This window comes from Varanus komodoensis, unplaced genomic scaffold, assembly GCF_004798865.1.
Source record: "Varanus komodoensis strain SLA01 unplaced genomic scaffold, ASM479886v1 scaffold24, whole genome shotgun sequence".
In the NCBI taxonomy this organism is placed as follows: domain Eukaryota; kingdom Metazoa; phylum Chordata; class Lepidosauria; order Squamata; family Varanidae; genus Varanus; species Varanus komodoensis.
This window is the reverse complement of record NW_025335641.1, coordinates 7,809,175-7,822,016: the sequence shown is the minus strand read 5'-3', so window position 1 is coordinate 7,822,016 and position 12,842 is coordinate 7,809,175. Positions and strand designations below refer to the sequence as shown.

Sequence of the window (12,842 nt, the reverse complement as noted above, 5' to 3'; positions counted from 1 at the left end):
GCCCGCGGGCCACATCCAGCCCGATGGCTGACCCTGACTGGCCCGCAAATTAAAAGTCAATGCAAATATATATCGTCGTAATATAGATGCAAGCAATGCAACTGCACTGCTTTTATTTTGAAGGATCTGCTAAATTGAATTGAATTTATTGCTTTTCATGTAATGTTAATGTTTTTGTGAATATTCATTAAATAGTGTTGTTCTGTGCTCCACATTTTCATTGTATCATTGTAACGTTTCTTTTACTGTTTTTATAGAGAGATATACTTAGCAGAGCTGTAAGTGTATTGGTCCGGCCCTTAACAACTGTCAAAGTTTCTCATGTGGCCCCATAGGAAAATTAATTGCCCACCCCTGCTCTGAGCCTTCTGGGAGACTATTCTGTGCATCAATGGCTGCTTTAAAAAGAACAGAAAATTACATGGAGAACATCAACCACAGAGATCCAATGTAACATGTAGTTGGGCCATTTACCGGGTTGGCACTGCCTTAGGTGGCACATACTGCAAGGTGGTGCCAGGGTGTTGGAGGGGAATCCTGTAGGCCATGAGGTCTGCCTTGCAGCTGCTAAGCCAGGCTGCTGCTTTCAGATGTGATGGAGGATGTTGTCTTGTCACTAGTGTGGAAAGGATCCTGCTGTCTGCCCATTTAACTTTCGTACATGGAATGGGAGGCAGCGGCGCCTTGTTCTCTGCCTCAGACAGTGCGCCATGGCCCTGAATTCCAAGTAACCAGAGGTCCGGGCTGCACATGGCATGATTACAGCTTTGTGCACTGTGCCCCTGAGGAAGAACATCCACAACCCTTTCTTGGACTTAGTCTTGGCAATGCAAGTTCTAACGGCTAAATATCATTTCTATTGACAGTCACGCCCCTCATTGCTACAAAATACGAAAAATGAGTCATTCTCTTAAGATGAGTCAGCTTGGAAGTGGTTAGAAACAGGAGATCCCCCCTCTGTTTGACAAGGAAATTGGCTTTCATGTTTATTTGGATTTCAGGCTGTTCAGTGGCAATCACCGTTCCAAGTTCATTTTCTTTTCAGTGGATTTAATGCATGTTTTTATTTCAGGGTTAGGATTAATGTATCCTTTCCTTTGAGATGACTGTCGAGGAACATCCTGCACAGGGTGAATTGTGTGATGTGCTCCCTTTAGGGAGAACTGCACAGTACAGATTGAGAGTTAGTGTGTACATTGCATACCTCCTTTTGTGCTGAGCAAGTCAAGACAGCCCCTTCATTGCAATGGCAGAACAAAAAGGCTGAACAGGTATGCCTGGACTATCATAGTGCAAATAACCAATTCTGCATTCACGAGCATTATTGCTATGTCTATTTTGTGAAACAAAATGGGAAAGAAACTGAGAGTACATGGCATGCACACCACTAGAATAAGTATGCTGCCCTCAGAAAAGAGCAATTGTACTTCCTGCCTTACTTCTCTCAACAGGCATTCTTAAGGCAGGAGAGTGGCCAGCAATATGTGCATGTTCATAGTTTGCCACCAACTGAATGCTTGCCTATTTAACTCTGCTTTGCATTGAGGAAATGCCCACCCTCTTGTACACTGTCTGGTCCAGTGTACAAGAAGCAGATAGAGGCCTGAAATAGTGAAAGTTGTGCATCTTTGATTTGTTTCCTGGCAAGCATTTTAAGTGTGTGTGTGTGTGTAACAGGAAAGCACTTTTTAGAATCTGTTTTCACTACTTAACCAAGTTTCTAGTTCCTATTTCAGTGATAAGCTTTAAAATAAATGACAAGAGACAAGGTGACAATTTCAATCCCATGCAATCAGGATTATGCAAAAAGCTATTCAGAAGTTGCAGATTTCAGTTCAGGATTGCAAAAAAAAAAAAAAATGCAATACATCCAACTAATGGTTCACAAGTTATAATCAACATATGTCACTAAATAGGCAAATTGACTATAGCTCTTAGTGGTGACCTGCATTAAGAGAAGTTTATTTCTGCAGCCATTTGTGTTGCCATTTGCATAATTAAAGGCAGCAGAATTTGTTTCTAGGAACAGAAACAAATGTTATAAAATGATGCTATCAAGAAGGGGTGCAACTGTAAGATGTTTCTATATACCTACACTGCATGGAGCTTTTCTAGATTGCTACTTTAAGACAGTATCTAGATTCAGACAACACAATGACCCACACTCAAGACTTGAGGGTGGGTTGTCACTGAGCCATGGATTATCATGCCTGAACCCAACCATGTTAACAACCATGCTTCCAAGCCATGAACAATCCATAGTTCACAACCCAACAACAAAACTTGGATATTCTTCATGGGTCGCTCATGGTTAATAAACCATGGTTTCTTGGTGGGATGGGTTTAGAGAACATGCCAACCCACATTTCAACAACAACCCACTGTTCTGTGACAACCCATCCAATGATTGTATTCTATCACATTGTCTGAACCCAGTCAGTAGCACCTTAGACCAGATGCTGGGCTCTCCACCAAGTCTCTTGCTTAGGATGCACACTCACAGTGTGCCTGCATACCTACAATGATTGCTTGACGGCTGTCGGAAGGGAAGGCTTATTAGTCAGGGCTGCAGAGGCTGCAAAGGGCAGGCTTAGGTGGTGATGAACACCAAGAGGCCTTGTCAAGGAAAATTCTGCCCAATTGTGGAAGGGGAACTGCCCAACTGCAAATTGCCAGCATGGAAGGCCTTTTGCTCCCCCAAGATGAAAGCACACGCCCATAAATAACAACCAAAATCTTCTTGCCACCCTGCTCCTTGAAGTGCTAGTGTTCCACATGAAAGTGGAAAGTGATCACCCACCAGTGATCTGAAGTAGCACAGTCTTTCTAAGTGCCACCTCATTGGCTAACTGCATGTGACATGATGCACACATGAATGCAACAGAGCCCTGGGTGTGCATATTTTAGAAAGAAAGAGAGAAAAGAAAATGGGGGGGGGGCATGGTTCAGGGAACCAAGGGCTGCACCAGACTGTTTATAGTACAATTCTCTCCCTCCACCATTTGTCACTGTGGTGCTCTACGTACTGTTTGCAGAGCGGACCCTAAAAATGAGGTTAAGATCAGGGTTAACCTAAGCCGTATTCTGGTCTACTTCTAGTGTCGATAAAGGTAACACCCTTAGGTCCCTTTAGCTGTCTTCTCCAATTTGGCGCCCTCTAGACTTTTTGCTTGCATTCCCCAGTCTTCCTGACCATTGGCTGTGCTGCAGGGAGCTTGGTCCAAAACACCCAGAAGCATCATGTGGGCAAAGCAACTTTAGCTCCAGGTAGGCATGAATCTGATCAAAACCAAGAGTGGCAAACCAGCCGTCCTTTGGAATCATCCTTGCTTATTGTGTTGGGGAAAAATACAGTGATGCCACCAAACACAGGGATTTGCACCAAGGGTCTCCCTGTGTTGGCCTTGCTTGCACTTGGTGTAACTGTCCAGGCCCCTTTCAAAGGAAACTTTTAAAAACTGATTGGGGGGAGGAGGAATAAATCATTTCTGAAGAGTGTGCATTTTTAATTTTGCACACTCATGTAAGACCTTAGGGGCTATCATTTTCCTTCTGGGTTAAGCTTTTGTGGGCTAAGGTCTGCATCATCAGATGTGTAAAGTCTTATCAGTGGACAAATATATACATGGATAGGTGCTCAAAAGGGAACGAAATGCAAGAAATACAGTGTGAGACAAGTCAATTTATGCTTAAATATGCAGGAAAAGCAATAAATGGGGCATTCAACCGTAAAATTCCTTGCGAATGTTTCAGTTAGTCGTATCAGAAATATTGGATGGAGGGGTGAAGTAGAAACGTGAGAGGTCACAAAAAATGGAAATGCTGCCTAACGTGAAGAATGCTTGCGATCTAGAAAGTGTGGGAGAGAGAAAAAAAGGGCAAATTGTGGCCAGCCTCTGGCTCCCAAAAGCCGCAGGGAAGCCTTCTTGCGAGGAAACCCGGATTGCCTCCTGCGCGGATATGTCCAATCATCTCCGAGTCCTTGGTGGGAGCCCGCGAGGAAACTAACTCTCCTTCCCAAGGGGCGGGGGGAGAAGAGAAACGGGACCCAAGTGCCGCTCCGGACGCATCTCAGGAAGTCAAGCACCGGGAGGGAGGGAGCGGGGGGGGGGAGGGCGGAGTTTTCCTTGGCAAGACCTCTTGGTGTTCATCACCACGCAAGCCCCGCCCTCCGCCCAATAGGAAGCCTCCGCGGCCCTGACTGATGGGCCCGAGCATGATTCCCCCGCTGGGGATGTTGCTTTCTCTCTCTCGGTTAGCGCGATGGGGTTAATCGCGGAGTCCAGGCGCAGCAAGTCCGTGCGTCTTTCCTGACGCTCGCTCCGGAGGGTCGCGGGTGGCGCGGCGCAGCGCGAGGGCACTGCCTGAACGGGTTTTTCTCCTGGGCACCGGCGAGCCCTGCTCGTTTTCCTCGTCCTGTGTGACCGAGGCGAGCAGGATGCGGAGGGCGTAAGCCGGGACGCGGCTGCAACTCGTGGGGTGTGTGGAAGTGCAGAGGCGAAGTTGCAGCCTCGCGACGAGCTGCCTTGACAGATCCCCCGAGAGGTAAGCGCGGAGGGGGAACAACGACCTCCGCTTTCCTTTGGGTGCTGGGGGGACTGACAGAGAGCCTCGTTAGACTATCCTAAAAGCGAGGGAATTCCCCCGATGGCAATGCTTGCAGGCTTGTGCGTGCGCGTGCGTGCGTGTGTGTGCGTGTGTGTGTGCGAGAGAGAGAGAGAGAGAGAGAGAGAGAGAGAGAGAGAGAGAGCGAGCGATTTTCCTCTTGCTCTGGGACTTCCCGCTCCACCATTACCTCCGCCGCCGCCGCCACTTCTGCTTGAGAATGGCCAAGAAGCGCGCACTAGGCTGGACTGTGCTCACACTTTGATCGAGGGCTGTGCGTGTGAGTGTGTGTTTACAAACGGCGAGGCGCTTTGTAGTAAAGGCGAGCGGCTTTCCTGGAAGGGTTTGGGCATTCGAGATAAGAGAGAGAGACCGAGAGAGAGAGCGTGGCGCATGCATTGTTTGGAAGGGACCAGCAATGGATGTGCTCCAGCTGTGGGGCAAGCAGCTGGACTGGTCCCTGCGGGATTCCCGTCTCTCTCAAGCGGTTAGGTCGGAGATAGCTTAGAACAGCTTTCTCCAACCTGGCGCCCTCTGGATGTTTGGGATGACAGCTCCAGCGTTCCTGACCATTGGCCGTGGGGCATAGTGAGGGTTGCCGTCCTGTACATACGGAGGGCGCCAAGTTCGGGAGGGATGGCATAAAACATGACAGGAGATGCTGACCTGGACGGTTCTTCTTTCTGATCTGGTTTACTCGGAGGGATGAAAGGTTGAGTAACTCCTCCAAGACACCTGAAAGCCTCCTGCTGGGTACTTGACAGATCTTTGGAGAGTAAGAATCAAATGCCATACAGACAACCTTGGAGTCAGTGGCCTGCCTTCATGCATGTCCACAAAACCCTTAATTCAAAATGTACCTCTTTAGTGGGGCAACCCAAGCGAAAGCATGCCCCAAACAGTCTGTCACAGTGGATCAACTCCAGTGTAATCCTACAATCACTGCTTTACTCCTGAGTAGCATAATAAAGGTCTACAGTGAGGCTGCCAACTAAACTAGAACAGTAGTCTGCAAACTGTTTACATCAGGGTTGTGTCACTGAGGTCTGTTCCACTGTTCCAGAGTAAACATTTGTAGATGGCTGCAAAATGGGGGGTGGGGGGTGGGACTTTGCTCAGAAGTAGACATTGACTCAGTTCATGTTTGGATTTGAGAGATTAACCATAGAATCAATTGGCTGCCTGGTGTCTAAACTGATCTTTGATTCTTGCAGTTGTGGGTCAAGCAAAGAAGCAGTGATATTATTCTCTCTGTGTTGTTTACTATTACACAACTACTACTATTCCGTTCTTGAATTCTTGGCTCTGATTACAGGTTTGATTTGCAAAGCATTTGAACTATGTCACTCTTACTATGTTTAGATTTTGATAAATGCCTTTTAAACTTCAGAGACCGTAATCCCACTTAACAGTAATACTTCACTGCTTAAACCATGTAGTGAGAATATATACCTGCTTCAGTATTTTTTTTTAAATTCAACGTGGGAATTTTGTTCACAGTTTCCTAAAGACTTCCTGCATGATTGTGGGAAGGTTGCCTAACTTTTTGTGGTCTTTAGGGTTATATGGATGAAGACTTCTGGATGAAGAGAGCTGCAAATCTATGCATACGTAGTTGGGGTGTATTCCAGTGAACTCCATCAAGGAGAGCAGTGGGATTTACTTCTGAGTAAACTTGTGTACAACTTGGCTGCAAGCCAATGGGATTTCAGGACAGCAGGAGTAAGTTTGGTTTAGGAATATTTGGATGTAGGTTTTCCTTCTGTGCCTTTCTGGTATTAGCTGGCTGAAACTTCCATTGTAGAAGTCTTACACTCCAAGACATGGTTTGCATGATCAAGGCAAGTTACTGTGGTATGAGTAGCTTTAAGAAGTATCAAGGCACAGTGCCTTGTTTTAACTTCCAGGAGGATGTCCTGGGTTCCATTAGCTTAGTTACCTACCTGGGTACAGCTTGTTGTCTCGTCCAGACCTGGGTGGCATGGCTTGTTTGACAACAAAATAATCCTCAATCATCCACGGCATGTTATAGGGTTATTTGAGGGCTATTTCTCCTTCAGACAAACCATGCTACCTGGGTTCAGGCAACACAAGTGGGCAGCTAATTAGACAAATAATGCAGGGCATATGCCAGGAATTAAAACAAGCCACTATGGCTTCTTTGAACTTGGTGGCTTCTTTGACCCTAATAACTTTGCATAGCAATGCTCTTTTTATTAATTGTTTATAGTTAGTTATGGATGTATCTTTTAAAGGTTGTCCCTTACTTCAGACCATTGGGCCACCCCAACTTTTTTTTAGAACATTGATTTGACAGCATAACAGTTCATGTCATCTGTGCAGCAGAAGCAACATCAAATGAATAGCTGGTTAATATTTTGGTCCTGAAAGTAGCTTCAGAAAACTTTTAATCCTCAGGATCTTTTGCAACATCAGTGAAGTTGAGAAACAAAAATAAAGTTAGCTGTGTTGACCATGAGAAATCTCTCAAACATCTGTAATACTGTAATAAGAGATATCTCAAATATCTATAATACTAAAGATATTACATTAAAGATGTTATATCTTTAGTAGATCAATTAAATGATTCAAAAATGGGCAAGATTTTGAGATCTGCAGATCTCTTCATTAGTCAAGATGTTACAAAAAGTAGGTTTCATTGGGTGGGAAATGGGGGTGGAGGGAATTGATTTGATGGTGAAGTCACAGCATCAATACATTGAGGCTTCTACTGAATATATCCAGTTCTTTCCTAATTGTGAACCCAGAAAGGACATTTGAATCATTATTGCTGCATATACATGTTGCTGAAACAGTTGATTCCCTTCCTTTCCCTTCCCTTCCCTTCCCGATAGAATAACGCTAACAATCTTCTGTTGTGTTCTGATCCTAAGACTTGCAGGGACAGTTTTTAAAAAGTTTGGGGAAGGAGCATACCAAACTTTATCCAGAATAATTTATTTAGCAGTGCAAGACTATGCATATGTACTCAGAAGTACATCCATTGTGCTCAGTGGGACTTGCTTTCAGGTAAGTAGGTTGCAATCCTACATACATTTCCCAGGTGTAAGGCCTGTTGAAGTCACATGGGAGTTTCTTCTGAGTAGACGTGCCTAGACACAGGCTTTATGGTTGTAGATTTGTAACTACTTATCTGGGAATAACTCTTACTGAACTCAGTGGGACATGATACTGCATAGACATGTCTATAATTGCACAGTAACTGTGACCTGTCAGTATGGTGGGAATATTATCTGGTGGTGCAAGTACAACACTGAGGCATATGTGCAATTTCAGGATATTTATTTATTATATTTATATCCCACCTTTTTCCCTTCAAGAAACTAAAGGTGGCTTATGTATTTCCCTTCCTTCTCACAGTTTTATCCTTACAAGAGATGTTAAAGAATTGATTTGCAGGGATAAATGTGAGACAGTGCTGTTTTGACCATGCATTTGGATTTTTGACCTCGGGTGCTAGCATGTTATCATACCTTAGAAGCAAACCCAAACCATCTTGCTTCATCCTCATCACGTGAACGTACATTGGTAGGGTGAGAATGGAAAATAATGCTGGTTGGGGATGAAAAGTGGTGGCCTGTGTTATGCACTTCACTGGCAAATGCCCGTCACTGTAGCCTCAGTCAGTTCTGCTGAAGACTGCCTTCTTTTCTATCTAATGGGGCTCCTGTGTGTTTCTCAGCCTTTAGCAAACCTCATTTCCTCTGCTTAGGTCTGACCCAGGCTTACAAAGTAATGACTTCATATTTCATAAGAAAGATTAAGTCAACGTGCATTTCAGGTAAGTTGGCCATCTTTTTTCCAAGCATGGCTGCTGTGTCTTTAACAGCTGTGCAGCAAGCAGAAATTCTGGAGGGTAACCTTTTTCCAGGGGTGGAGTTGGGGCAAGTTAAGCTTCACCCACATATTTTTGCATGCCACACACATATTCATAAGTACATCAGTAATATCCTGTATTTTTTCCTATTGTGAGGAATCCAAGGCAGCTTATATAGTTCTTTGCGTCATTTTTATTCTCCTAAGAACAACCCTGTGAGGTAGGTTGGGCTGAGAGACTACCCCCACCCCCCCGTGAGCTTCATGGCTGGGTAAAACATGGATCTCCCAGGTCCCTAGTCCAGTACTCAGCATCACACCATGTGGCTCCTTAAGGCTAAGGAGCTCTCCTTATGCTGAAAAAGATGCTGATACCCCTAAAATGTATTGTAATTGCATCTACTCCTCAGGCAGCAATCTGAGGTACACCTGAGTGCAAGTCACCTACATTTCAGTGAGATGTGACTTTTCAAAAAATGCATAGAATCTATACAGGTTTGGATGGGGAACACTGGCTATATTAGCTTTGAAGATTTTCAGTGCCATCCCAAATATGCCTGTTGGCTTGTCTAGCTGAAGCAGTGAAGCCTTCCTTTTTGTTATTAAAATACGCTGTTAATTTGTACGGAGCTCTGTGCAAGACTTTCTGTGCTTCTGAGAGTTTTCTGTAAACAATCTGTGTCATCTGAAAGATAAAATAAACAAAATGTAGTGTGAGAGGCCACAGCTGTATGGAAGACCATGTGCTTTGACTGCAGAAGGTGTTGTGTTGAAACCGACATCTCACTCTCAATTTATTGGGAAAGCCTGGAGAGCTTTTGCTGATGAGAACAGACACTTTTGGGCTAGATCAGGAGTAGGCAGCACATGGCCCATCAGTCATATGGGTCACTGAAGGAGTTTTTGGGTCTCTGCCCCCCATTGCAGCTGCACTCTTAGATTCCCTGTAATTCTGTTGGGAAAATGTGACTCAGTGGTTCCATAGAGAAGAAAGGCACATGAAGATCATGGACCTGCAGACCTCCCAACAGCAGTTGGGTGGGCTGGTGCAGAGAATGCAGCTTTTCTGGGGAACAAGGTGCTTTTTCCTGGCTTTCTTTGTTTCCTAGCAGAATTGCTAGGAAAATTGTGACCACTTCTGCTTGTGGGGAGCCCACACTGGTGCAGGGGTGCCCCACCAGAAGCTTCTGAGGACACCACAGCAATCCTCAACCCATCAATGATGCCTACCCTTGAGCTATATGGATAAGCAGTCTGTACTGGCATAAGCCAATTCTCTATCTTTCTGGTACACTTTGGCTTTTTAGGGGTGTCAAGGCCTTTCTTGCAATATATCAAAATTTTCTTGCTATATATCAAAATATACTTCGACTGGAAATCCCATTGTCTTCATGGTGGCTTGCTTAAAATTTAACTTTGTGATTCATAATTGAATTTTGGAACAAAACAGAATGAAGCAGATAGAATGTAGCAGTTAAAGTATTCCTACTTGTCTTAGCAACAGCCTCTATTTTAGGTACTGTTTCACAATGCATACCTGTTAGATAATATGTAGTGAAGTTGCTAATAAGCGTAGCTGTGATTAACTACATCTCCTTACAGAAAATTTTAAGATCTCCAGTGTTATTTTTTCAAGTTATCTGGGGGAAAGCAATAGTTCCCCCCCTTATTTGAGCCAACTTGAACTTAATCTTGCCAAGTTCAAGGTGTACAGATACTGGCAGAGACCACGGCTGTTCCTGGGCTGCCAAGTCTGAGTGCAACCAAGAACATTTTGCTGGCTGAGTTGAGGCTGGCCAGCCGGTCTGCCAGGCAAAATACTGCAGCAAAGGGTCATCTTCTCCCTTGGAACTTGCTTTCCCCAATTGGCTACTAGAACACAGGATATTGACCTTGAGGGCATGCTGCAGAGTCAATCTTTTCTCCCAGGCTTTCTCTGGGAAAAAAAAGAGGATGCTCTCGGAATGGTGGGAGAATCTTTGGACAGAGCTGGCCACGGTGGTGCTGTCTCTGTGTGTTTAAATCCAGATTTGCTGCAATTGCATAAAAGCTCTCGGGGTCATGGGCCAAGGTTGACATCAGAAGGAGAACACGGGTTAGGAGGTCTCCTGGCTTGGTGGTCTCCTGGCCTCACCAATTCCCTGCACTTGCTTTCTAGTGTTTTTCCCCTTCAGCCAGGCTCAGCTGTGGTGGTTTGAGCAGGGAGGACAAAAATGACTCTAGAAGGGGAGAGGCTTTGAGGATAGAAGACTTCCAAGTCCCAACTCTCCCTTTTTGCTGTTAAATGGGGCTGTACTCCCCACATTTTCTAGGTAGTTATACTAGTACTGGGCTTAAAATGTGGGATCTACCATAGTCCCAGCTTGTTCGGTCCTCGGTGTAGTGTTAAACTCTTACTCGTCGCACCCCTTGTGTTTTTATTTAGCGATTTCTTCAGTGGCTTCAGTCAGTGGCTTTGACGGGGAAGATGTGACTTCAGATCATTATTCAGTAAGGATGCATCCTGCCGAGCATTACTTCATCTGGTAGTGCTACAGGAAACCTTGCAAGAAGTCAGTGTGTGGACCCCACCCTATATATTCTGCCACCATTTGGATGGGATGCACATTTTCCTGAAAATCTTGTACTGTTCCCGCTTCCTGGCTGCCAATTCCTTCTTTGCTATTGAAGCCTCTTTTTGATTTTGAAAGGCAAATTTGCCCTATTGTCATTTTGCCAGCTGATTTCTTTTACAGGAAATCAAACCTTTTGCTTGCTCGGCTTTATTTGACTGACTTCCTCTGATTTGTTCATCACATTCTTTGACCTGGGTTGCTTAGAGATAAGGATACAGTCAAAGGTGGATGGGGTGGGGAGGGGATTCTGCCTCTTCCCACTTGAGGAAGGACTGTGGCTTGGTGGTAGAGGACTTGTTTTGCAAAGGGAAGATCTTAAGTGCAAACCTGGGCATCTCCCAGTAGGGCTAGAAAAACTCATGCCAGGAATCCCAGACAGCCTCTGCCAGTCAGTGTTGGCAACACTGGGCTAGATAGATCCAGGGACTGACTCAGAATAAATCCACTTTCTATGTATCTGTGTCCATCCTAATCATAGATCAGGCATGAAAAGAGTGGCAAATCTTCTGTCTAAGTAGTCTTGTGTATGCAATTGTGGATGCTCATCAGGAACATCCCAGCTTCCTTGAGCCAAGAAAAGCTACTTCACAAGCTTCCATAAGGTTTACATGAAACAAACATCTTCTTGCTAGCAAAGTTCTTTTTTTGGTCCTCATCCTGAGGGTGAACAGGTAAGAGAAAGAAGCCAGAGACTGGAAAATTTAGCATTAAATTGTAAGCTCTCTGGTATAAGGGCTGTAAGACTGCAAAAACAGTCCAATAAAAGAGTGCTCCATTTGTTTCTTGGTACTCAAAAAGCACAAGTTCTGTGCATTTTGCCTTAATGTTGCCTTGACTGGGAGGGGGTGATGTGACTGGCAGGTTTCTGACCCAGTGCAGTCAGAAACTGTAATGGGCCAGGAAGGAGTGCCTGTCTCCTGGCAGCTGCCACTGCTTTGAGTAGGTCACCTCTTGCTTTCGGCTGTCGACCCAAGAATAAAAAGAGCACATTTTTTCCAGCTTTCTGTGCTGTGCTTTCAAGACACCGCTGAATGAAAAGTTTGCTCAGTTTTTAACCGGAGTATTGTAAAATCTCTAAAATTACAATTGGTTTCCAAAGGAAAAGAGGCAACAATCTCTAAACCAGTGTGGTGTAGTGGTTAAGAGCATGGGACTGGGGCTCAGGTGATCTGGGTTCTAGTCCCCGCTCAGCCATGGAGCCAACTGGGTGACCTTGGGCCAGTCACAGACTCTCAGCCCAACCTACCTCATAGGGTTGTTGTTGTGGGGATAAGATGGAGGAGGAGATGTAAGCTGCCTTGAGCCCTTTGTAGGAAAAAGGCAGGATATAAATCAATAAATAAAATAAACGCTTCAGCTGTATTCATCAAGTATTACCGATCAGACCTCATGTTGACTTTTTATGTGCCGATGTGTCTGTAGGGATTGCTGGCCACATAGAGCCATGCTGACCTGGTACCGCCTTGCCTTATCTGCTGTTTTGGCTATAGAATACTGTCATTCTAGAAAATATGGTCTTTCCAGTGCCCTTTGATGGAATGTTTTGTTCTTCCTTTTATTAGGTTAGAATGGACTATAACACAGTACAGACCATGCTTTGCATGCGTAAGATTTCATATTTTATCCCAGATAACTCCAGTTCAAAAGATATTTAGCACTACTCTTGCCTAAGGCCTTGAAACAGGGCATTCCATACCCAGAGGGAGCTTCCCAGCTGCTTAGAAGAACATCATGTCAGGAGACAGACTAACATGGCTCTACACTTCAGTTGGAGAAGAAGTAGCT

General features: G+C 44.9%; 1 protein-coding gene across 2 annotated transcripts in view; it reads left to right on the top strand.

Moving 5' to 3' along the window:
• Nucleotides 1–4,235: 4,235 nt before the first annotated feature.
• Nucleotides 4,236–12,842, top strand: part of TGFBR3 (transforming growth factor beta receptor 3) — a 175,825-nt gene continuing 167,218 nt past the window's right edge. The window contains exon 1 of one of the 2 annotated variants that reach the window (XM_044432267.1): nt 4,236–4,545. The gene's annotated coding sequence lies outside the window, so the exon portion shown is untranslated. The remainder of the gene's footprint in view (nt 4,546–12,842) is intronic. The other variant, XM_044432265.1, reaches the window with a different exon arrangement.